The 26,851-nt window shown below is 36.9% G+C and overlaps 1 pseudogene; it reads right to left on the bottom strand.

Moving 5' to 3' along the window:
- The window catches only part of LOC149174912 (importin subunit beta-1 pseudogene), a 33,193-nt pseudogene extending 7,974 nt beyond the window's left edge, over window positions 1-25,219 (bottom strand).
- Between the last annotated feature and the right edge of the window lie 1,632 nt (window positions 25,220-26,851).

Here is a 26,851-nt window from a genome sequence, read left to right as displayed (position 1 = left end):
CATATTATCCATCTCTGAAGCATAAAAATCACCATGCAACACATATTTATCCATAGAAATCTTCAAATCCTTGTACACTTAAACATCCTTATCATCAACCTGTGTATGTTCAATTTGTTTTGCTGGGACTTGCAATTTTTTTACCAAATTAACACTGATAAAATTATGTTTACAACTAGGATTGATAGAAACAATGATCTTCTCTTTCTGAATCAATCCATGAATCTGCAATAAGGATATACCTGTAGGAATTAACCCCTTATGTGTCTCATTCTCCTTTTTCCTAGCCCGAGACCATTTGTCCAAAAAGACTTTTTCAAATTCTGCATCTGAAATTTTGTTCAACCAGTCGTAGTCAAGTAATAATTTCCATTTTTGAGCCTCACCTCTAAAGTTAGACAGCATTTGAAACTTCCAAAAACAACCTGTTGTCCCAAATTTGGACTTGTATATTTGTATGAATTCTTCAATAGTAGGACCATCATCTTTTCCTGTAAAATATAGATCCTTGCTAGAAGCCATGAATGGTTTGGAAAAAATTCACTTACTTGGCGAAAATGTGTAATTGTCACAGTTTCGTCAATATTGCTCAGAATCCTTATTATGACCTGTTTTTAGAAATGGAGCAATCATTCTGCATCTGCCCATGTGATAGAAATCCTGATCCAGGCACTAGAATTCCAGATCTGCGCTGCTACTCTCCCGTCGTCACCCAAAATTTCTGCAAAAAGAGCTGATTTTAAATCAGCGATATCTCCCTCATCCGGACTCCGATTCGACTGATTTTTTTTTTGAAGTTGGGTATTTTTTCCCAAAGAATCCAGATCTGCAATTATATTTTGCAGATCTTGTACCAGGACGTCTAGATCTGTGCCACAAATTCGCTGGTCCTAAAAATTCTCGGCAACCCCACTGATTTTTAGATCAGCGATATCTCCTTTATCCGGACTCCTATTCAACCGATTTTTTTTTTGAATTTGGGTATTATTTCACAAGAAATACAGATCTGCAATTAGATTCTACAGATCTTGCACCAAAACGTACAGATCTGATCTGCAATTTCGCCACCCGAGAAACCCTGCAAAAATGAAAAAAAATCTCCACGGTTTCAAGAAAGAGCTCTGATACCACTTGATGTAGCTCTGATACCAATTGTTGTAGATCTGACCCAAGAATATTATAGATCTGATATGAAAATATAAGAGAATGCAAAGAAACCCAGAAATAATATGAAATGATTCTCCACGGTTTGCCCAAGAAAGAGCTCTGATACCACTTGATGTAGCTCTGATACCAATTGTTGTAGATCTGACCCAAGAATATTATAGATCTAATATGAAAATATAAGAGAATGCAAAGAAACCCAGAAATAATATGAAATGATTCTTTATTGATCAAACCCTTAAGGTAGGGCAACACCATACATTCACTCCTTAAGGAAGGAGAACACTCCACAAGCCATATGCCTGTTCATACAAGAATACTTCTCTTCCTCTTCTTATGTGGAGTCTCTAGCCTTTATATAGGCCTCATACATACAATACCATGCATCATTACCATGGTTTCCTCATACCATCAACTAATACCATGGGCCCATTACATTATTATTAATTACTTGTGGTCCCTTACATGACATGGGTTAAACACCTTATTTATTACTATGGCCCATCCCATTATTACATTATTACCTTGGGTACCTCCCTTGGTATCCCATATTATCCCCCCTAGGTACATAACAATTTGTCAATAATAAAAATCAGATTTTTCGAAAAGTTTTGCTATTTGTACAAGTGAAATCAAAATCTGATAGAGAGTTAGTGTGCTCTTTCATGAATCTTATTCAATGATCATTTACAACCAGTTTTATTTATAAGAAAGAGAAAAACAAAATAAAAGAAACTAAAACTATCCTACAAAAAATAGAAGAGTGATCTTCTATGGAAAATACATTTTAAGAATCTGTCCATTCACAGGCAAAGAATCTCTTCTACCTGCCAAATCCTGTAACACAAACGTCGATGGGCCTATGACTTCTACAATCTGAAAAGGACCAAGCCACAGCTTCTGAAATTTCGTATGTTTGCCCTTTTCTTCATGAGCCTTATCCCATTTCAAAACTAAATCTCCCATCTGAAAGTTCTTTCTGGTTATGATGGCTGAGTCAAAAGAGTATTTTATTAGCGCTTGGTGGTGAGCATGGGTTTTCTTAGCTTGTTCTCGGCGTTCTTCTAGTTTGATTATTTCCATTTGTCTTAATTGCAAAGAGGAAGTAGATACTTCATCGATGTGTTGTACTAAAGACAAAGAGGGAATGACTAAGTGAGTTGGAAGAACCACTTCTTTCCCATAAACTAAATTAAAGGGAGAAGTGCCGATTGAAGATTTCTTCATGATTCTATCTGCCCATAAAGCATTTACCAGCGCTTTGTGCCAATTCTTTTGGTTTTGGTCTACTGTTCTTTTGATAATCCTGATTAGGTTTTTGTTTGTTGATTCAGCCAACCCATTACCTTGTGGATAGTAATTAGCAGAATATTTCAATTTGAACCCTCTTTTTAATGCAAACTCAGTCATTGCATTTCCAGAAAAGTATGATGCATTATCAAACATTCAGGCCGTTGGCAATCCAAACCTAGTGATGATAAATTGATCTATGAATTCAATAATGTTTTCAGAATTAACTGTCTTGAGAGGAACTGCTTCTACCCATTTAGTAAAATAATCTGTTGCCGTGAGGATATACCTATGCTGCTTAGAAGAGTGAGGAACGATCTCACCTATTATGTCCAAGCCCCATTGGCTGAATGGTTGCTCGATGTTGACCGGCTGTAGTGGCATGGACGATTTCCTTTGTTTCCCTGCAGCAGTCTGGCAGATTTGGCATTTCCTTACGTAATTGTATGAGTCTTTGAACAGTGTGGGCCAATAATATCCTGCACGTAAGATATTATGCGCAGTAGTCTCTCCAGCATAGTGTCCACCTGCTGGTCCATCGTGGAGTTCCTACAAAACCTTTTCGGCTTCAGTTTTCTCAAGACACCTAAGAAGTACAGAATCGTAATTGTTTTTAAACAGAACATCATTTATGAGCTGGTATTGTTTAGCTTTCAATCTTAGAGCTCTTTTCTTGGTGTGATCAAAGTGTGATGGAGCATACCCGTTCTTAAGATAATAAATGGTGTTTGCATATAATGATTCTGCGTCGTTTAGGCTTACCTCATACGTGTGTACCTCTTCAGATGAGTTCTCAGGAATTTGCGATGCTCCAGCTAACATCTTGCAGAAGCCTTGACCCCTTACGATGTTTGCTGGTTTGATCTCAAGATCGTATTCTTGTAGAGCGGTAATCCAATTTGCTCTCTTTTCGCCCACATCCTTCTGTACCAAAAGGTTTCTTACCGCTGGAAACGGTACTACGACTTTGGTATGGGCTTTAAGTAAGAAAGGTCTAAAATATTTGATCGCTTTGAAAACAGCATAAGCCTGTTTCTCCACATCTAAGTAATTGAGTTCAGCACCTTGTAAGTTTGAGCTAAAGAATGCGATTGGAGCTTCCGCCTTCTCTTGATTTACTTGAGTCAAAATCACGGCATAAGATTTCTCTGAGGCAAAAGTGTATAAGATGAAAGATTCTGAAAAATTTGGGGTAGCTAAAGATGGAGTGTTGATGATAGCTTGTTTGATCAAGTTGAATGCTTCGTGCTCATCTATGCCCCATTTAAAATTTGAATTCTTTTTTATCATATTTTGTAAAGGAGAAATAATACGTGAAAAATCGAGGACAAACCTTTTTACAAAATTGATTTGTCCAAGGAAAGATTGCATGGCCTTTTTGTTATGGGGTATGGATATTTCGGAAATTTCTTTGATTCTATCAGGTTCAATGTGAATACCAGATTTCGACACTATGAATCCGAGCAATTTCCCTTCACTTAATGCGAAAAAAGATTTCTTTGGGTTAAGTGAAATTCCATACCTTAAGCATCTTTGAAAGATCTGTTTCAAATCTTTGAGATGGTCGCTTCGCTTCTTGGAGTACATTGTTATATCATCTAGGTAAATCACTACCGATTTATTGACTAAACCTTTAAACACGATGTCCATGGCTCTCTGAAAGGTAGCGCCGGCATTGATCAGACGAAATGGCATCTTCCGATATGCGTATGTGCCCCACTTGGTTCGGAATGTGGTTTTCAACTGATCATCGGGATGTACCAGCACTTGATTGTATCCTGAAAATCCATCCAGGAAAGACATTAATTCTGAGCCCGCTACTGCCTGTAGTATTTTCTCCATAGGTGGGAGGGGAAAATTGTCTTTCTGACAGGCTTTGTTGAGATTCCGGAAATCAATACAGATTCTAATATCTTCGTTTTTCTTCCTAACAGGCACCATATTGGATACCCATTTGGAGTGTCTGACGGGGAGAATTATTCTGGCTCTCAACAATTTATTTAGCTCAGTCTTTATCTGATTTTCTAAGTTGGGGTGGATTTTTTTGAGCTTCTGCTGGACAGGTTTTTCATTTTCAATCATAGGGATAGTGTGTTGAATGATAGAAGTGTTGTACGTTTTCATCTCATCGTAATTCCACGCAAAAACGTTTTTGAATTGTCTCAGAAGACGGATATATGCTGATTTTTCTTCAGGGGCTAGGTCGTGGCCTAGATTAACGTTTTGCGGCTTTTGATCTGTTCCTAGGTTCACTAATTCATAGTTCAGAGTTGAACTGTAGAGTTTAGAATTGGCAGACCTTTTAAACCGACTTTTCAAATCATATAAATCTTCTAACTTAACCACCGATTTAGGTATAGCGTTATCAGTGCTATTTTGCTGAATTTGGTGATCATGATGGTTTTCATCAATTATTTGATTTGAGTAGGATCCTTGAGAAGTGAGGAAATTTACAATGTCTGGATCGTCATTGAATACTCTCCAGTTGGTGATGTTGTCAGGGATGGATGGTTTAAAGATTAATTCTATTGAAAACCTATCGGGACTAAAATCTTCGGAGGGAATCAGTCTAGAGGCTACGTTAGCTAACAGGTCTGCGCTCACATTTTGGAGTCTTGGGATTGACGAAATATTGAATGCTATGAAATGCGAAGTCAGATCTTGTACTAAAGATTGATAGTGCTTTAAATGATTTGACAGGCAGTGTATGGTGTTACGTACCTGTTTGACGACAATTTTGGAATCCCCAAAGACTTGAAGATACTTAACATTCAAACTGATTGCTTTGTATAGGCCTTGCACCAAGGCTTCGTATTCCGCTGTATTGTTTGTGCAATCGAACTCAAGTCTTCATGTAAGCATGGTCTTGTTCCCATCTGGGTTAACCAGAACGCATCCTGCTCCTGCTCCCTCGTTAGATTTAGAGCCATCAAAATATGATTTCCAAAATAAAGATGTATTTACAGAATTATCTAAAAAATCAAAACACTTTGAATCATCAGTTTGGGAAAAAATTTCAACTTGGGACACAACTGAATTTTCTAAGTAAGGTGAAGTGTGAGCATTGAAATTGTTGAGGAAAGAACCTACCGAGTAATTTCCTATGATACTGCTTTTGTATGCTATTGCTTCGTTCTCTCCTTCCAATTCTGTCACTATGTACTTTTGGTGCAATTCTCGTTCAACCTTTATTTGGTTGGGTTTGCCGTTGTAGGGTAACCACATGTGCGACCAGTCGTTTGGGAAATATCCATGGAGTTTCTCGGACCAATCCCTGCTAAGAATTAAACCATAGAATTCAGGGATATCAGCTACTAGAATGTCGATAACCTGACATACTTTCGGGTTAGACGACAATCTTATGGTCACCTAGTTAAGTTCACCAATCACTTCGACCTGATATCGATCAAGTTGAACTATGCGCACCGCAGATTTCTGAGGCTGAACATTCAATTTGGCACATATTGATCTGGGTAGAATATTCGTTGAAGCACCAAAATCAATCAGGCAATTGTGCACGTTTTTATTGAAAATTTCATAAGTGAGGAGAAAAGGAGGAGTATGGGATCTTGACCTTCCTCCAATCAAGGCAATGTCGTTCGGATCAATATTATTGATCATGTTGGTTGGAGGTCTTCCCATGTTGTGGGAAGCTACAGCTGTAGGTAAAGATGTAGTAGGCACGGCATGTAATTCTTTCATCATTATTTTCTGTTGATGTTTCAATTTGCTCAATTCGTAAAGAGTGATATTAGCCCTAGTCTTTTTCATGTCATCGATAATGTTATACTCCATTTCATCCGACACTATCAGTGTTCTTGATTGAGGTGCTTGATCTGATTGGACTGGGCTAAATTGGGTCGCTCTAGCGGTTGTTTTCTTTGTTGCGAACTTATCTTTTGTTGCAGGGCTTGCGCCCTTCTGTTTAGGGGTAGTTTGGGGAGGATCAAGTTGATTTTTGCTTCGTGTGCTAACCGGAAATGCTTCTTGATCCTCTTCTTGTGGGAGGATGAAATCCCACATTCCTTGTAGTTCCACAACTTCTTCATCATCGGTCTGCCCTTCAGTGGTATTCTCTTCTTCTTCTTCTTCTTCAGATTCGACGTTTGAGACAGCATTGGGTGGTTTCACCTCCATGGGAAGGTTTCTTTTAAAAGATCTGTCGGGCTTTTTTGAAGAAGTTTCTGCTACTTGTTTTCTTATATCAATCATCTCATTGTACATGGCCTTTAACACCTTTTGTAATCCTTCCATATCGAAAGGATCTTTCGTTTGCTTCTTCTTGGTGTCCTCTTTGAAAGAGATCTTCTTAGATTTGCGTTCTTCTATTGCAGATCTCTTTTCTAGGGCAACTACGCATTTTTCTACTGCTAATGCCTCAGTTAAGTTTTCAACTAAGGTCGTCTTGTTTGCTCTATCTACGAAGATAGCCAAGTTAGATGGTAAGGCCGTGATGTACCATTCACATCTTACTTCCTCGTTGGGTTGAGAAGCAGCGGGAATCTTGTTGAGGATCTTGTTGAACCGTAAATTGAAATCTTTAATGGGTTCTCTAGCCTCAGCTTTAAGATTAGATAGGTCATTGATCAATGTCGCTGTTGATCTGTCATCGCCAAACTTGGTGAGGAATTGACTTTGAAAAATGTCCCAACTTGTGATGGACCCGGAAGATAACGAAAAGTACCATGACCCGGCTGTTCCTTGCATTGTGTAAGGAAAAAGTCGAACGACATCATCTTCGTTGGTAACTCTGTTGAGATTAACAGAAAGCATGAAATTATTGATATGCTCTTCAGCTAGCATGCCTATTTCTGGATTGAATTTAGGTAGCCACTTCTCAGGATGGGCCAGTATTGGGCTCAGTGGTGGAGGCATTAAAACCGCCCCAGGATTGTTCCATGGAGACTGGGCCATCGTTGAGCCGCTAGTTAATGAGAGTGCAGAAGATGGTCCCTGATGCTGAGAAGATGAAGGTATTATGATCTTTGATGATTGAAGAGGAAGTGTGGAAGGTGGATGAGTGATTTGGGATGAGGATGTGGGTGGTTGACTTCGCGGTGAGGGTGTTGAAATGGATGAAGTGGATGAAAGAGTCTCACGGTCAGACCCTGGTGGTGCTTTCCTTGCTCTTTTCCTAGTAGGGAGAGGGAGTTCACTTGGTTGAATACCAAATTTTTCACTCTTCAATCTGGTCAGAGGGTGAGCAGGATTGTACTACGAAGTCACGCCGCTGTTAGATTTATCGGACCTATGAGAAAAAATAGAGAATCCCTAGAGTTTACGAATCAAAGTTTGAATTTCAAGGGGTTCAATAATGATTTGGTCTGATATATTGGAGTAGATAGCAGTGGTGGATACTCGAGAGACTTCTAACTCCGGGTTTAACCGTAGTGGAGAAGTCGGGGGAGTTGATGAGGGTGATTTACTCTCAGAATGGCATTTAGATTTTGACTTAGTTGCCATTCATAGTTCGTGCCCTCCTTCTAGCGCCAAATATGTTGAGGGCCCCGAAATTGGGTCAACAACAAGGGGGATACCCACCCGGTCGGGAACCTGGTTGGCGGCTCCTTGCCCGTTTGGTGTAGCGGGTCCGACTGGGGATGATGGGACCAGCTTCCCAATCTAAAAGATGTGTGTGTGTGTGTGTAGATTTTGAAGATACTAATCTAAAGGTAATTTTAAACTAATTTAATTCTAGACTCTAAACTGACTCTATGCTACTGTAATCGAACAAAAACAGCACATCTAATCTATACTAACCCGGGTAAAATTCTTTCATTATGCGGTCTAAAAAAATTTCATACAACAACTGGTAATAAAGATCATTCAGCTATCATAAGAATATAAATCAATTAAGATGAACCATTCTGCATAAGAAGTTAGGCAAAACAGTTGTGAACAGCATATCGCATAATCAGTTATTCATATGTCAAGCACAAACAAATGATTCCACCGTACAAAAGTGCCAAATGGTAATCCATACATTCATACATTAACATATAAACAAATCAGCTGTATATCACTCTAAGAATATGAGCAGAAATTAATCAAGAGATAAAAGTACCATTTATGACTGATTTTCACTCACAAATTTCAAGCAATAACGATTTATCTCTACTTACTTCTAAAATCTACTAAGAGTACAGAAGTGCAACATCAGTAGCAGACATTCAAATGCAAACATAAATAAATCTCAATCCATCCATTCATCAAAAACCCCTTCCGAGGGTGCAAAAGTGCATATTCTGAGGACAAGTTTTTTGACAAATTTCCGGACCCTTCTCCAAATGCCATGAGAAGGGTTAAATACTACTAACTAATTAATCTTAATTACACAAATTTAGGGAACGGCTTCAAATGACCGCCCTTTTACTAAAGCAAATTTATTTCTAAAAATTGAATCTAATTTCTAACCGTTTCTGTATCTGCTCCTTAGTGTTGTAAGCAATGTGAGGTTCGCCTAGAAAGAGTCGGCTGGTTGTCTTTTCCTTTTGCTCGGGCGATGAAAGTAGAAATAACAAAAGCTGGCACCTCTTTCTGACAAACTAGAATATATTTTGAAAATCTTCCTCTGGCTGGGTGTTTTTTGTTGTGTGTATACTTAGTATAACCCAGATTTCTTTCAAACTGATTGTGTTGTTGCTATTTCGGTTTCTGGCCGTGTGAATGCCTCAATGAGTTATGGATTTCATTGCCTGAACAATCTTACGTATTGGAAATTGCTTCCATTCTTTGTTCCAGGCTTTTCTGAAGCATCATCCCTTTTCAGCATTTTTCTTTTTGCTTTACCCAATGTGAGCTTCAGGATCTTTTGCAAACATGCTGCTTTTGTGCGCCTTTGACTCTGAGTCTTGGATAGTCTATTTTCATCAGTGTCTGTGGAGTGATACTCTGGAATCCGCGGCTCTGCTGCATGCGGCATTCATTTGCGAAGGCATCTCCTCTATGTTCTTCAAGTATTGGCGCTTTCCCCTTTTCCTTAGATGTTTCCTGCATATAGATTTATATCAGTTACTCCCTTACAGTTTACGCAAAGGAAAAGAGACATGACAAAAATATTGAGATGAAAGCTTTAAACTCTAATGAATGCATAATTATGACACTCATAGTGACTTGACTCTTCGAAAAACGAAACACGATCATCTTTGGATACTCAGGCGTGCAATCATTAATTTCCCTTAAGGTGAGCGCTCGATTTTGGGTTTACAGATCATGCCGAAGAAACTTTGCAATGAGTGGTTTCTGCGATTCGTATCACAGCAATTAATAGTTTCATTCGTCGCAGATCGCAAATCGCAAAATCGCAGTTTATAGGATCGCAGATCGCAAATCGCAATATCGCAATTTTCATTTGCTTGTTGTGTGCTGCTTTTGCAACGTTTGCGATATGCGACGTCGCATATCGGCCGTCGGCGATTCCTTTTTATTTTCTTTTAAGGGCGCTTTCAAAATATGCGATGCGATGAATTTCGCATCGCTTTCCTTGCAGCTTATTTACGCGCATAGGAAAACTCTTCAGTCTCTCTCTACGATGAATTTAGCTTTTAGGGAGTTAAATACAAAAATTTGGATAAAAATATTTTTTGGATTTTTTGTTAAGGGTCCCCCTTTGCTTGATATTATTTTTAATACTAAACAAAGAGGGGGGTTGTTGGTGACCACAACACTGGGATATTGTAGCAGTTCTAGCAAAGGCTTGGAGTAGACAGGAACAGAGGATTCCTTGAAGCCATGTGAGAGAAAAATTTCTTTTTACAAGTTCTTAAGGAAAGAGGACTTGGAGACCAAACAGAGGACAATCCATTCAAGGTGCAGAAGAATGGGAGAACAATATCATAAGTAGATCTTGGAGGTAAGATAGGTTGTTTTGTTTCAAATTGATTGAAGATTATGGTTGCAGATGAGGCATATCAGCAGAGGACATCAAGAGAAGCTGTGAGAGGAGAACCATATGTGTTTTTGAAGGTAGAGTAAGGAAAACACTCTGAAGGAGAAGTGGAAATGAACCTGAAGAATCCAACAAGAGATTGGATAGAGAGGATAGCTGAAGTGTTCTCAAGAGAGAGTGAGAGACTATAGAAGCCTAAAAGGAGCAAAGGTGTTTCTCAAGAGGAGGTTCCAGACAGAGGACCCGTGCTTACCAAAATACTGAGTGAGGAGAGCTTAGTGAGGTAAGATTGTAGCAGGGAAGACTTGTTGTTGGAGAGGCTTATTCAAGATGAGTGAGGAGCCCATGAAGAAATAAGAGAATAAGGTGACTACTGATAGTCATAGCAGAGGTTCAGAGATAACCCACAACAGAAGATATGAGAAAGAGAATGCCAAGGCAAATGGCAAGAGAATGAGTCAACACAAGATTGACAAGGAGTTGGCTAAGATAATAAAAGAACTTGATGTGTTAACAATGCAACTAGAAGAAAACCAGAGACGAGGTTGGGTATTAAGGAAGAAGCCATTAGAGTGGCATGAGATGCGGAGAAGTTTACAACAAAAGAAAGTAAAGTGGCTGAGGGGAAAACTCAAGGAAGTTGAGTTGGAAATGGAAGAATCCATTTGTGAATGAGAACAAGGAGAAATTCCAGGAGAAAGTAAAGACTACACTGAAGCTGAAGAATGGAGATCAAGTGAATATCTCATGGACTATTTGGATAGTTCAATACAGAATGAGGAGATGCTGACTGAAGATGAATAGCTAATGTATAAGGCCATCAAGCCTTGTGTTGTTGAACCTAATAGTTTTGGTGTGCTTGCAGGATGCATAGGAGAGGATAGACAGTCTTGCAAATCTGTTGAAAGCATGAAGGAGTGTCTTATAGAAGATGAATACTCTGAAGTGAAGCTAAATAGAGCTCTTGAACTGAAGTATGAGAAGCAATGTATTTTAGGGGATAAAAGGTACTCTAGAGTAGTAGAGTATGATGAAGAAAACCTCTCAAATGAGGAAAGTATTGAGTTGTTACAGGAGAAAGAACTCATTGACAAATTAATAATTGGAGCTTTTATAAGACAAGAACCATTCCTTGTGAAGGAAGGAGACGAAGTTGAGCCTAAGGAGTTGAATCACGTAGAAGATTCAAAACAACAAGGAGACATGATGACTAAAGCATCAAGTGGGACCACAAGGTCTTATTTTTTTAAAACTGATAGTTTGTGTGTGATGGGGGGTATTGCAGGAGGAAAGTGACCTTTTGAAGATGTATTCAGAGTAGATAAAGATCTAGAAGTAAAAGGTGACAAAGAAAACTTCTCAAAAGAAGAAGAATTTGACTGCATACAGAAGAATGAGTGTATGGATGAGTCTACAGAAGCTGTCATAGAGATGAGGAATTAGGATCTTATTCTGATGAAGAATGGAGGAATATTTTCTCAGAAATGTAATCAAATGAGTTTGATTAATGTTATTGATGGAAAACAAATGCAGGAGAATATTAATGAAGATGATGAGACAAGGATAACTCTGGGAGAAGGGTTAGAGAGGGACAGCAAGGCAACATGTACTAAGGAAGAAGGACATCTACTGAAAGATGTTAAGGAAGAAGAAGTCTATGTAAAAGACTTAGCAAAGGGAAAAAGGACCTCTAAATATTTATCAGTAACAAAGGAAGGTATAGAAAATTGTGTGAAATTTCCAAATTATACTCCAATTGGTATTATTGAGTTATATGGAAAACTAGACTTTCAAAGAAGGGAGTTGGAAAAGCAGAGGATATATACTTAGTATAGATTGCTGGAAAAAGACAAAGAAATTGTCATGAATGACAATCATAAGAAAAAGGAGATGGTAATGAAATTTTAACAAATTGACACTGCAAGAGAAGGAGTTCATTACAGTGGACAAGAAAAAATATATCATTGAAAAAGATGGTATGGAGAAGAGACTAGCTGATAGTCTCATGAATTCTTTTTAGAATTCAAATCAGCAGACTGATATGCTGATAGAGGAGGTGAAAGAAGTAGAGCATCATGCAAATGTGTTGCCAAAGGAAGAAGAGGCACTGAGGCCTTATGTTTTTTATTTTAACATTGTTTTGTGAATGCAGGTTTAGTTGCAGATGCTAGACGAAATTTGGCACAGATGAGCAGCCAAATAAATATGAAAGAAGAAGATTATGTGGAAAAATTTAATCCATGGAACAGAGATGCTCAATTGCTGGAGAGAATGCTGGAAAGTGAGAATTCAATGTAGAAATTAGATGTTGCAGAGGGAGATATCCTTAAAGATATTGAGGAAGTTTGGGTGGAGGCAATGTCTACAATGGTAGCAAGAGCAAAAGTAAAAGAAAATAAACAAAAATTTGAAGATTTAGTAGATAGTTGTAACAACCTGAAGAAAAGAAAAAGAGGTAACACTGAATGGAAGAGTATGGACTAGTCCAAGGATTTGTTGGAGATAGAGATTGAAGAATTATGGGAGTTGATGATGAAGCAGTCCATATGGAGAAAAATGATAGCAGTAGGAAGGACGATCAATCAGAACTTGAACCTCATTGACAAGGAGAGGAAGATGAAACAAAATATAACAGAAATACAACAGCAACAAAGGTGCAAGACATTTGGGCAACTGCAAACTAAAGTTTGCGACCCTAGAGGATTTTATCAACACATGAAGACACATGATCAGGAGATCATGAATATTTTCTACTTTGGGAGTCTGATGCAAGAGTATTCGACCCAAGAGAAAATCATTGTATTTTAGTAAACATAGGGGGTCATGTATTTTAAGGAAGTTGGATTCCTAAGTGATGAATAATGTAAATATTTAGGCTTTTGAGTGAGTAGGATAAGGATTAATTAGATAATGTGAGGATGTTGTAAATGCTCTTGAATTAAGGAGAACATGAGTTGTTAAAAATGACAAAAGAGTTAGAAGTCAATTATAACTGTTAAGGCCATTCATGATTCGAGGAACTAGAGAGAGTTCTTAGGGATTAATTAGAGTTAGAAGTGGACTTAGAGGACATTTAGGAGTCAGTTAAGTAGATTAAGGGTTTGAACCAGAACCAGTTCAACAGAACTTTTCTGGTATAAATGTAAGCCTACGAGTAGAGTAAAAAGGGAGGAGGCCACTGATATCAAAGATCAGGCCTGAGAGACAGAGAGTCTTAATATGTAATGAGTTTTTCATATATATATATATATATATATATATATATATATATATATATATATATATATATATACAAAGGTTCAATCAGAACTGTGTAAGTGTGTGAATTGAGTATGTAATGATTGATTTAAGTGTGAATTCGTAGGTTTTGTAACAAAGGTTGCAGGCAGAGTTCTGAAGCACTACACAGAGGAGAACAATGATTCGTAGGAATCATAATGGATCATCGAATCCAATTGAAGGATCAGATTAACGCTCTAGAGAGGTAGCAATGTGAGAATTCATAGAGTTAAGCTCAGGAGGAAGAGTGCGCAGCGAAACAGTAGAAGACCCAGAACCTCTTGAAGAAACCCAAAGCCAGAGGAAAACATTGAAGAAATAATGAAATCAAGAAAAGGAGAGGAGAAGAGAAATGCAGAGGTCATGCATAGTAACCATTGGATCTTATAGATCAATGGTCCAGATCATGTCACGAGGAGCAGTGTTGAAATATCGCATCGGTGAATTTTAACAAAGAAAGGTTGATTATTACACACAAGTGGTATTTTAGGTGAGTGAGGAGTGGTAAGTGGTATTGAGGGGTGAGCACCTGATTCCACTAACCGAGTGACATATAGTAGTGGAGGAGAGAGAGAAAACCACTTTTCAGGTTGTTAAACCCCGTGCTTGTTGTCTACGTGAAACCAATGTCAACCATCAGATCGATTGCTAGATTGACAATCGTGACTTAATTGTAAAGGTGAAGGACTGGCAGACAGTGCAATGGAATGCGATAAGCAGTGTCGATAGCTATTGAATAGGAGTAAGGAATGGACGGTGGAGATCGAGTCGATCGAAGAATGTGGAGATCGAAGAAAATGGATGGCAGGCGTAGACCTGAAAGCTTATAGAGGTGGACTCATTTCCATTTGAGTTCCGGCCTGAAGCTTTGGGGCAGAATTCCCTGTGCTTTCGGTGTAATGCAGAGTTCGGAGGAAATGCGCTAAGGCATATGGAAAAGGCGGACCCGATAAAGTATTGAGGCGTGGTTAATAATATTTGAGATCCGGTATTACGTTATCGCATATGGGAAGCGATAGAGCGAGTGTTAATGTAAACCCGCAGAGGAGCCAATACTTGATTGCGATCAGTGATAAAGGGGAAACCTCAAGAACTTGTAGAGGCCGTACCAAGGTGGAAAAGGTAAAGTTTATGTTGTTTATGTGTATTTCTATTTATAATAGAAGTAAAGCATCGATAGAGGGTTTTGTGGTTAATTCCACATTAACCAAAGGTTAAAGAGGGGTTTGTTATATATATGCGGCAATAATGTTATGAAGGCCTAAAGCACAGATAAGCCTTAAACTAAACTTTATAAATGGGTGATTGAGTTCTGGTATAAAGGAAAAGGTGATTTAAGGGTTAGAATTTATTAGTTTATAAATCATTCCATTGAGTTGTTAAAGGGGCCTTAACCATTGATGGTTGAGAGTTTTGACACAATGGTGAGATAAAATACTTGGAACTAATGTGCTTATACACTGTATATGCATATTGTGGGTGTAAGCGGGGGTAACCATCCATCAAGAAGACAAGCCAAGGCAAGAGGACATGAGATTTGGGTGATGCCATGGAAAAACCCCAATATGGGGAAAACCCTTTGATCAATTTTTTATTATCATTATATCAAATGTTGAGAAAAAGATAGAGAGAATACGAAAGTCAAAATTGACTTGCCAAATCCAACTCAATACAGCCTAGTCACATTTTTCCCTATCTAGAAAGTCAAGAATGGTCAACACATCAAAAAATAGTCCCCTTTCAATCTTGGTCAAAGTTAGTTAAACTTCACCTTTAGAAGTGGTCAAAGTGAGCCTAAAACAGTCATGAAAATAATGGTCAAACTTGGTCAAACTCTGTGGTCAACCCTGCGATTGGTTTCCAGTTAAAGTCACCAAAATGCATAGGTTCTTGTGCCAATAGATGCATCTTGCCAAAAACAAAATTCTGGCAAAAAAGTTGGAGTCAAAGGAGGCCAAATCACCCCTAGTCAATGTTGGTCAAACCTGCAAGAGTCTCTAAAATTTCAGCCATGTAATTTGTCTTGCAATTTTTCCTTTTGCTGTGACAGCTGTGAGGAAAAGACATGCCCAATAAGTTGTATGAACCAATCAGATGAGGAGAGAGAAGAATGTGTGAGATTAGATGATCCCAAATGGATTTGAGGTCTCTCCATTTATACAAGTGACATGTATCTTGGGTTTCATGAGCCTACATGATGATTTGGTCATCTTTGACAATTTGCACATGTGGGTATAAATGCAAAAACATATTAATTTAAGCTAATGATTTGATTACGAATGTCATTTATGAATATGAACATGTGTCCCTTGAGTTTTCTTATGAGATTTTCCTTGGAAAATAAATATAGAGAGACCTAATCAAGCATAAGAATTGATGAATTTTTCCTTTAGCCAAAAGTGTTGGAATTTTATTTTTCCTATAGAAGAAGAAGTAAGAGTTGTTTAGAGTCTCACCTAGTAAGAAGAAGAAATAAGCGCACGTTTCTAGCTTAAATGGGATTAATTGTTCATACCATAATAGGGACCAAGCCCATAGAAATGATACACTAATTGAATTAAAAGAAACAATGCTCAACCCAAAAGAGAAAGTGTGAGTCTTCCTAAAATCAAAAGAGAATAAAATTTTGAAATCAATCCAAAATGTGGCGATCCACATGTTTTTCTATCTCTGCTATCTATCAAGTGTACATAAATATGTTCAGTGGTAGTAACAAAGGAAACCACAAAAATTAAGGGTTTATCCATATTAACAAGCATTGTGATCCACTTAGAGCATATCATTTCACCACATCATTGGTAGAAGTGATATTTCAATCATGTTTTTTTAATACTCAAGGTGAATAGGCATTAATCTTCCACACCCTCCATTATTTTTTAAACCCATAACCACAATGTATTAAAGGAAGAGACAAATGCACATTACCCATAGAAGGAAACCATAGACACAAGAGAGATGCTTTTTGAAGTTCATAGGGAAGCATTGTTCTGTATCTTTGAGTTTTCTATTATCAAGTTTTTCAAATCCAAAACCCTTAAATATGTGATTTTCAAATAATATTCATCCCAATGGTATTTTCCATGATCATTTTATATGTGACGGTTTGTTTCGAAGAAAGAAAAAGTATTAGACAAGAAAATAAAATGTTGTGACCATGGCTCTAGAGAGAAAGCAAAGAAGAAGAAGAAATACATGGAGTACATTTTTTAATGAAAATATGAAGCTAATTTTAAGAGAGGACCTTTGAAAATTCCATGAAAGTAAGATATCATATATATTTATATCTAATTAAAATATTTACCCCAATGGATAGGAAAACTTTGGAAGAAATAGTGTGGATACACCTTAGTGTTCCATATTCTAGTGAGAGAATGGATCACTTTCATCTTCAAGAATGATAATATCATATACAACATAATCATTGATGATAGGTATTAATCCAAATTTATACTATTTTTAAAGTTAGTGTATATTTGTTTTTTGTACATAGAAAAGAAGAATAGAAACCATTTTTTTTTGGATAAAGTTTTGATTCCTTCCTCCGTTCTTTTGGTTGTATGGGAAGAGAGGTTTTCCAAAGTAATAGGAAACAAAATGGGTATATTCCAAAACATTTATGTGAAAAACAATTGGATAGAATCAATAATAATGGAAAAAAATATTTAGAATTAATTTGAGTAATGGACTTCAAGATGGGATGCATGTAATAGGGAGATGGGCTTCTAGGTACAAATTATATTATGTTAAGAATATATTTATATGTTTTATATTCGAAGCTTATGGACACCTAAAAAGATCATTCCCAAAGAAAAGCATGGATGAAGATGACAACCTACATGAAAAATAAGATTGTATTCTTAATCTATCTAGAAAGACAATTAACAATATATCTCAAGGATTCTTATTAAAAGTAAATGTGAAATTCCCTAAATATGGATCCCAATAAGACTCTTCATAAACAATAGCATAAGGAATCCTACAAGACTTGGAAAAAAAGGAAAGGAAATCTCCTTATAAGAAGTATAATTCCTCCAATCTATGTGGATTAGCCTTGGAAAGGGCACTATAAGACCCTCATGGGGACTATGTGAATTCTTATAATAAATACATTAGTTGTAACTATGATATTTCCTTCAATGTAACTTGAAAGTTTAATTCTTACACTTCATATTGCATGACTACATGTCACACTGTTGGTATGACTAAGGGCATTCAATGTAGAGTTGGAAACATTGTGGAAATTGGCATGATGGTAGGAACATACAGAAAACTTGGTATGACTAGGAGTGCATGAAGTGGGGAAAAGTAGAGGTATGTGAGCTTGGGCTTGGGGTTCATTTGGTTCACAATCAACCTTATGGTTAGGACAGGTGCTAGAATGGGTGACCCAAATTTTGAGATTAGGTAAGGAGTCAATTTTTTATGTTTGGAAAGTGGTCTAATTTTAGATTTGGGTACGGAGGTGAATTTTAGGGTTTGGAAATGGAAGAAATTTGGAGTTTTTTCAAAGGGCCTAAATTTAAAGATTGGCTAAGTTGGGTCATGTTGATATAAAAAGCTAGGTTTAGCTTGATTTATTAAAAGTAGTTTATTATTGATTATGTGAATTGGGTGTTAGGGCATAGGACACCCATTTTACATTATGTCTCTTGTGTGTGGTGAATTCGAGCATTTGAACATAGTTCATTTGATTAAGTTAAATATGTTTTGAACTACTTAACTAATACAAAAGAGGTTTAAAATATCCATGGTTTGTCTCTTAGGCCCCTATACTACTAGTGTAACCCCTTATTATTATTAGTATAACCCACTTATTATATTGATGTACCCATGCAGTGCCCATATTGTTACTATTGTGCCCCATAGAAGCCCACTATTGTTATTATTGTGCCCTTACAATATTATTGTTATGTCAGCTCTCATTATGTTATGACCCCTTAGACTCCTATATATAGAAAAGAGGTATTTTCATTTGTATCATCCAAGAATTGTTCACTTATGTAATGTAAGGGAGGTTTCCCCCTCGAAGAGGCTGAATTCTAAAGCGTTGATCTATCTTTTCTATCTTTTCTTGAACTGGTTTCATAACATCTGGTATGAGAGCTTTGGATTCTAGGGTTTTGCTACTCCAAACAGGTCATCGTGGAATTTTTGCTATAACTTTTTTCTGTGACATTTCAGAAGTCGCCAACAAAACCCATTTGAGAAAAAATCACGCTGAACCTTGGGTCCGAATTTCAGAGCTTTTTGCGCAATATTTGCGAAGATATGATCTGAGGAATTTGGTCTTTTTCCAAACTCCTAAATTACATTCAAAACAGGTGACCTGGGGAAAATCGTCATAACTTTCTCTCTGGGGATCGGATAGAAATTTCGTAAGAAGGTACAGAAAGAGGACGGACTATAGTTTCTTGTATGCATTTTTCAGATCCAAAGGTTGAAACAGTGACTCATGGCATGTCGTACAAGTTCTCTCTACTGAACTAGTCTATAATCAGGTCATCTTGGGAGATTGTGCATAACTCTTTCTTGGAGAATCCAATTTGGATCTGTTATGAAACCAGCTCAAGAAAAGATAGAAAAGATAGATCAACGCCTTAGAATTCAGCCTCTTCGAGGGGGCAACCTCCTTTACATTACATAAATGAACAATTCATGGATGATACAAATGAAAAGACCTCCTTTCTATATATAGGAGTCTAAGGGGTTATAACATAATCAAAGCCGACATAACAATAATAATGTAAGGGCACAATAATAACAATAGTGGGCTTCTATGGGGCACAATAGTAACAATATGGGCACTATATGGGTACATCAATATAATAAGTGGGTTATACTAATAACAATAAGGGGTTACACTAGTAGTATAGGGGCCTAACATGCCCCTCTCCTTCAAAAAGAGTTGTCCTCAACGCTTGAGTAGTTCTTGATGCTTCTGTATAAAATTCTTGTCCTCCCATGTGGAATATTCAGCGGGTATGTTCTTCCACTTGATGAGATACTCTGAAATTGATTGATTTCGTAGCTTTCGGGTTCTTGTTTCTGTGACTGCTCCAGGTTCCAATATCATTTTTCCTTCCTCTTCAATTTCTGGCAATATTGCTTGAATTGAGATCTTTTGCAACTTTTGAATAAGTTGCGATACTTCTTCATCCTTCTTCCATTCATCCCTTGCTTCGTTTATCCAATCTGGTTGGATAATATAAATAGCACAAAACAATGCTTCCACATCCTCATCCTTGAAGAGTCTTCCCATTCGGTAAGGTCGCCATTTTTTAAGTGCATGTAGTATTGCCAACATTTCCTTCTCATAAATAGCTTGCTTGAGATGTAGCAGTAACAATACCCAATCACCTACATCAAAACATTTTCCACTACGATGTTGATCTACCTATTGTTTCGTTTGATTTTGCACCGAAGTGGCGTTATCCTTTAAAATTTGGAGAACTTGCTGTTGATGCTCGATGTGATCTTTCTCTTCTTGAACCTTTTTATTCTTGATACGTCCTTCTATCTTTTGAGGAGTGGTAATTTCTTCCAGCCCTTTACAAGATATTGTCGGATTCATTTCTTGATGCTCAATGTGATCTTTCACTTCTTGAACATTTTTCTTCTTGATGTTTCCTTCTATCTTGATAGTTTGAGGAGTGGTAATTCTTGCCAATGCTTTACAAGATATGGTATGATTCATTTCTTCTTTCTCTGGGGTGGTGTCCTGGCGTATATCCTCTTCTTTTGATGTTTCTTGATCCTTTTCTTCCTCCTCTTCATATTCTATGTAAAATGATTTCTTCTCAGCACACCTATGACCTTTAGTGCATTTGCTATCACAATTGTAACAAAGCCCTTTTTCTCTTTTTTCTTCCAATTGTTGTGGTGTAACCCTTATAGGTTGTGGAAGGCTAGGAGAAACAACACTTTCATCTTTATAGTTGTGAGGGGTATGCTTCCTCGTTTCCATAATTTTGCTTTCCATTATGTCACAAAGCCCTTTTACTCTTTCCAATTGTTGTGGTGTTGCTCTGAAGAAGGTGTTGCTCTTTGTATCCTCATAATGTGCTATCATTTCCTCCGTGAAAATTGACCACGTAACAAGTTTTTTACGAGAACAAAGCCCTTCATACCATAAAAATTGATCTGGTTCTAAATATGAAGATGCAATACATACCTTTTGTAACAGTTGTACACCATGTAGATCAAAATATTGCTCCATCTGAAGTATCCAATTTACCGGATCCTTGCCATCAAACTTCATCATCTTGCTTTTTCTTGATTTTAGGAGCTCGACCTTGAAATAACTGTAACTCTGTAATTTTAGATATTTAAGTTCTACAATTGTGAACTATAGTAGCCCTCTGTGTCCTCTTTCCAATGCCACTAGTTTGATCGAAATTGGATTCTCTAAGAAAGAGTTATGCACAATCTCCCAAGATGACCTGATTATAGACCTTTCCAGAAGAGCGAAATTGTATGAAGTGCCACGTGCCACTATTTAAAACCTTTGGATCTGAAAAATGCATACAAGAAACTACAGGTCGTCCTCTTTCTGTACCTTTTTACGAAATTTCAATCTGATGCTCAGAAAGAAAGTTATGACGATTTTCCCCAGGTCACCTGTTTTGAGTGTAATTCAGGAGTCTGAAAAAAGACCAACTTCCTCAGATCATATCTCCGAAAATATCATGTGAAAAGCTCTGAAATTTGGACCCAAGGTTCAGCGAGATTTCTTCTCAAATGGGTTTTTGTTGTGGCTTCTGAAACGTCACAGAAAAAAAATTATAGCAAAAATGCCACGATGACCTGTTTGGAGCAGTGAAACCCTAGAATCCAAAGCTCTGATACCAAATGTTATGAAACCAACTTAAGAAAAGATAGAAAAGATAGATCAATGCCTTAGAATTCAGCCTCTTCGAGGGGGCAACCTCCTTTACATTACATAAATGAACAATTCTTGGATGTTACAAATGAAAAGACCTCCTTTCTATATATAGAGTCTAAGGGGTTATAACATAATGAGAGCCGACATAACAATAATAATGTAAGGGCACAATAATAACAATAGTGGGCTTCTATGGGGTACAATAGTAACAATATGGGCACTATATGGGTACATCAATATAATAAGTGGGTTATACTAATAACAATAAGGGGTTACACTAGTAGTATAGGGGCCTAACAGGATCAGACTGGTGGCATTGGAAAGAGGACACAGAGGGCTACTACAGGTCTCAATTTCAGAACTTAAAGATCCGAAAGTACAGAGTTACAGTCGTTTCAAGGTAGAGCTCCTAAAATCAAGAAAAAGCAAGATGAGGAAGTTTGATGGCAAGGATCCGGTAAATTGGATACTTCATATGGAGCAATATTTTCATATACACGGTGTACAACTATTAAAAAAGGTATGTATTGCATCTTCATATTTAGAACCAGATCAATTTTTATGGTACAAAGGGCTTTGTTCTCATAAACAACTTGTTACGTGATCAATTTTCATGGAGGAAATGATAGCACATTATGAGGATACAAAGAGCAACACCTTCTTTAGAGCAACACCACAACAATTGGAAAGAGTAAAAGGGCTTTGTGACATAGTGGAAAGCAAAATTATGGAAACGAGGAAGTGTACGCCTCACAACTATAAAGATGGAAGTGTTGTTTCTCCTCGCCTTCCACAACCTACAAGGGTTACACCACAAAAATTTGAAGAAAAAAGAGAAAAAGGGCTTTGTTACAATTGTGATAGCAAATGCACTAAAGATCATAAGTGTGCTGAGAAGAAATTATTTTACATAGAATATGAAGAGGAGGAAGAAAATGATCAAGAAAAAACAAAAGAAGAAGATATACGCCAGGACCCAACCCCAGAGAAAGAAGAAATGAATCATACCATATCTTGTAAAGCATTGGCAAGAATTACCACTCCTCAAACTCTCAAGATAGAAGGACATATCAAGAAGAAAAAGGTGCAAGAAGTGAAAGATCACATCGAGAAAGAAGAAATGAATCCAACCATATCTTGTAATTCATTGTTCGAAATTACCACTCCTCAAACTATCAAGATAGAAGGACATATAAAGAAAAAAAATGTTCAAGAAGTGAAAGATCACATCGAGCATCAAGAAATAAATCCGACTATATCTTGTAAAGGATTGGAAGAAATTACCACTCCTCAAACTCTAGAGATAGAAGGACATATCAAGAAGAAAAAGGTTCAAGCAGTGAAATATCACATCGAGCATCAATAACAAGTTCTCCAACTTTTAAAGGATAATGCCACTTCGGTGCAAAATCAAACGAAACAACAGGCACTTAAAAAATGGCAACCTTACCGAATGGGAAGACTCTTCAAGGATGAGGATGTGGAAGCATTGTTTTGTGCTATTTATATTATCCAACCAGATTGGATAAACGAAGCAAGGGATGAAAGGAAGAAGGACGAAGAAGTATGGCCACTTATTCAAAAGTTTCAAAAGATCCCAATTCAAACAATATTGTGAGAAATTAAAGAGGAAGGAAAAATGATATTGGAACCTGGAGCAATCACAGAAACAAGAACCCGATAGCTACGAAATCAATCAATTTCAAAGTATCTCATCAAGTGGAAGAACTTACCCTCTGAATATTCCACATGGGAGGACAATAATTTTATACATAAGCATCAAGAACTACTCAAGCGTTGAGGACAACACTTTTTGAAGGAGAGGGGCATGTTAGGCCCCTATACTACTAGTGTAACCCCTTATTGTTATTAGTATAACCCACTTATTATATTGATGTACCCATGTAGTTCCCATATTATTACTATTGTGCCCCATAGAAGCCCATTATTGTTATTATTGTGCCCTTACATTATTATTGTTATGTCAGCTCTTATTATGTTATGGCCCCTTAGACTCCTATATATAGAAAGGAGGTCTTTTCATTTGTATCATCCAAGAATTTTTCATTTATGTAATGTAAAGGAGGTTGCCCCCTTGAAGAGCCTGAATTCTAAGGCGTTGATCTATCTTTTCTATCTTTTCTTGAGCTGGTTTCATAACATTGTCTTAATCCATGCAAGTTATGTGAGGCCATGATAAGATCAACCTATCTTGGGAAATTTTGATGTTTTTTTTGGCTTAAACATGAAAAATCCAAAAGAGAAGACTTGAAGCATGAGCATGAGAAGGAGAACACAAGTAGAAAGAAACAATTTTGTATTGATAGTATACTAGTGAAAGGAAAATAATAAATGAAGAAATTAAACCCAAGCTAGCATAGAGAGGCTTATAATTGGAGCCTCTCAAGGGAAAGAGTCGAGACAAAAAAATTGGAATAATAGGGATCTAAAAGGGATAAATAGTAAAAAATATATTATGGAAAGTGTCACTATACCTCAAAAGCTCTATCATTTCATGAGACAATATACACAAAGAGCATAATTTTGTAACCTTAAAGCTAGAATAGATCAAAATTTGATGAGGAATTTGTCCTATTCAACTAAATACTATTGTAAACCTTAGACTACATTTGTAATAAAATGAAAATCACACCAATTGAGAAACTTGAGACTCAACCTAGGATTGAGACTTCATGCTTTGAAGAGACTTGTCTCTTCAACCAAGACACCACAAACCAATATTTCATTTAAATTCAAACCCAAAATTCAAAATTCACTTAGTTCTCATTAAAACTATTTGCCTGCTAGGAAGAAATTTTCCAAAAATGAAAGCTTGCTCAGTACTAGTAGTGAGTCCACATTTACAAGCCAAAGGAAACAAAACTAATAATAAATAAAACTGTCTACATAGATGGGAGATATTTAAACACGTGCAATTGTTTGTAGCTATAAAATGTGAATGTAGCTGTTGGTAAATCCACTAATCTATAACTGTGATAGAGAGGGGAATATAGAATGATAAGGGCATGTAAAGAAGTTATAAGGTGCATGCATAGTCACAAGGTAGGGTTTGAAAGCACAATTTTTTCTCAAGTGTGTAGCTTCAAGGAGAGGACCTAGAAGAGATGAAACATGGAATGATAAGGGAGGTAAGTAAGTTTTGAGGTGCAATTATAGTTATCTATATAGATTCATCTTAGATACAAAGAAGGAATATAGAGAACAAAATTTCAAATAAAGAATATTTTTGAAAATTAATATTTAAATGATGATATTAACAAATATTATTAAGTAATGGCTAACTTTGTAGAAAAATAATATTTTAATAAATTTATTAAAATCAAGAATGAACAAAAATAAATAGTTTATTTTTCTTTTTTGTTTTTTCTAGCATTTTCATAATTTTTATTTTAGCCTACTTTCAATTCAATTTTGATGAAGTAATACTAAGCCCCTCTCAGCTCAATAAATCTTGATGAAGTAATACTAAGCCCCTCTCAGCTCAATAAATCTCTCCACTCAACCAGAAATTAAATATCTTGTACATGATCTCGATCGTTCTCGGCGGCGATGGACACCGTGCAATCCAATGAGTAGCGGCTGCACAAGGTATTCTCAGAGCTGCAACCCCATTCATCAGCCCTGGTAAACTTCGTTGTCCAACGGAAGGACTTCAGCTTGTGCATGTCGTTAGCGAGTTCGATCTGGGTTGCCATGGACACCGGGCAATCCAAGGAAGAGCGGCTGCACAAGGCATTCTCAGAGCTGCAACCCCATTCATCAGCCCTGGTAAACTTCGTTGTCCAACGGAAGGACTTCAGCCCCGGTAAACTTCGTTGTCCAATGGAAGGACTTCGGCCCCGGTAAACTTCAATATCCAATGGAAGGAGCTTGAAGACCAATTCAATGACCTGGAGAAGCGCTTTGAGAAACTCGGGGCAGAGAGAAGGAAAATGAAAAGAGAACTGGAAATCTAATAAGACCACACGAAAAACATCCACTGCAGAAAAGAGCAGTTGAAACCCTAATAAGGCACTAGATAAAAAAAAATTCACCGCAGAAAAGAATACTGGAAATGCTAATAAAATCTCGGAGAAAAATTATTCCATAGACAAGCGCGCTGAAAACCCTAAAAGAACACTGGAAACGCTAATAAGACCTTGGAGAAAAAATATGTCATAGAAAAGAGCGTTGAAATTCCTAAAAGAACACTGGAAATGCTAATGAGACCTCGGATAAAAAAATCTGTCATAGAAAAGAGCGCTGAAAACCCTAATAATAGCAAGGAGAGAAATTGTGCCACAGAAAAGAGCGCTGAAAACCCTAGTAAGACCTTTCGTACCTTAAGAAAGAATTTGAAGCCAGAACCTCAACTGAAATCTCTGTGAGAATCGATGGACGCCAAGGGCCTCCAGAAGATTTTGGTTGATTTTGGTTGAGTTCTACAGTGAGGTCACGGCTATCTGTAATGAAGACCCCACGGCACTGCCATGTGCCTTTGAGATGTCCCAAATTGTTTCTACATATCCTGGAAGACTTTTATCTGGCCCGCACGAATAGTAAATAGTCTATGAACATTAACGCAAAGAGATACGCAAAGAGTAAGTTATGTAGTTTGTAGTGATGTTTGGATGATAAAATAATACAAGGAAATACTCATGGATTTGTTATTCTACCTAATAACTATAATATCATAAATCAAACTTTCTTCAATAAATAGAGTTGAGCATATAATGCTAATGTAAGGAAATAACATATCTTATAAGAAATTGTTGTCCTATATCTATTCTCAGTCCCTTCAAGTTTAATACCAACTCTCTCTCTCACATACATACACATATATATGAGTTGATAGATAATAAATTGCATATATGAAATGAATATATATTATACAGGTCAAAAAATGGCTTTATTATGTAAACTATTGTTAATTTTAGTTAACAATGGTATGTTCTATGCTTAGCACAATTACTTCAATGTTTTTTAGAAGCCCAATAACAACTTCCAGTTTAGTATACCAATAGAAATCATATTGACAACAACTTTAGATTCAACATGAATCACAAAAGTGTAGAAGACAAGAGGTCATTGGAAAATGCCATTGAAAAAACCCAATATGGTATAAACCCTTTGATCAATTATTTTTATTATTATATCAAATGTTGAGAAAAGATAGAGCGATTACAAAAGTAGATTGACTTGCCAAATCAAATCAATAAAGCCTTGTCAAATTTAGAGTCAATTTCTACCCTATCCAAAAAGTCAACAATGGTCAAAGCATGCAAATAGTCCCCTTTGGAGCTTGGTCAAAGTTAGTTAAACTTGATCTTCAGAAGTGGCCAATGTTA

The sequence above is a fragment of the Pinus tabuliformis genome, chromosome 4_1, assembly GCF_031772625.1.
Source record: "Pinus tabuliformis cultivar Carrire ecotype Pingquan chromosome 4_1, CPIR1, whole genome shotgun sequence".
Classification (NCBI taxonomy): domain Eukaryota; kingdom Viridiplantae; phylum Streptophyta; class Pinopsida; order Pinales; family Pinaceae; genus Pinus; species Pinus tabuliformis.
Note: the sequence above shows the minus strand (reverse complement) of the source record. Positions and strands in the feature narration are given on the sequence as shown.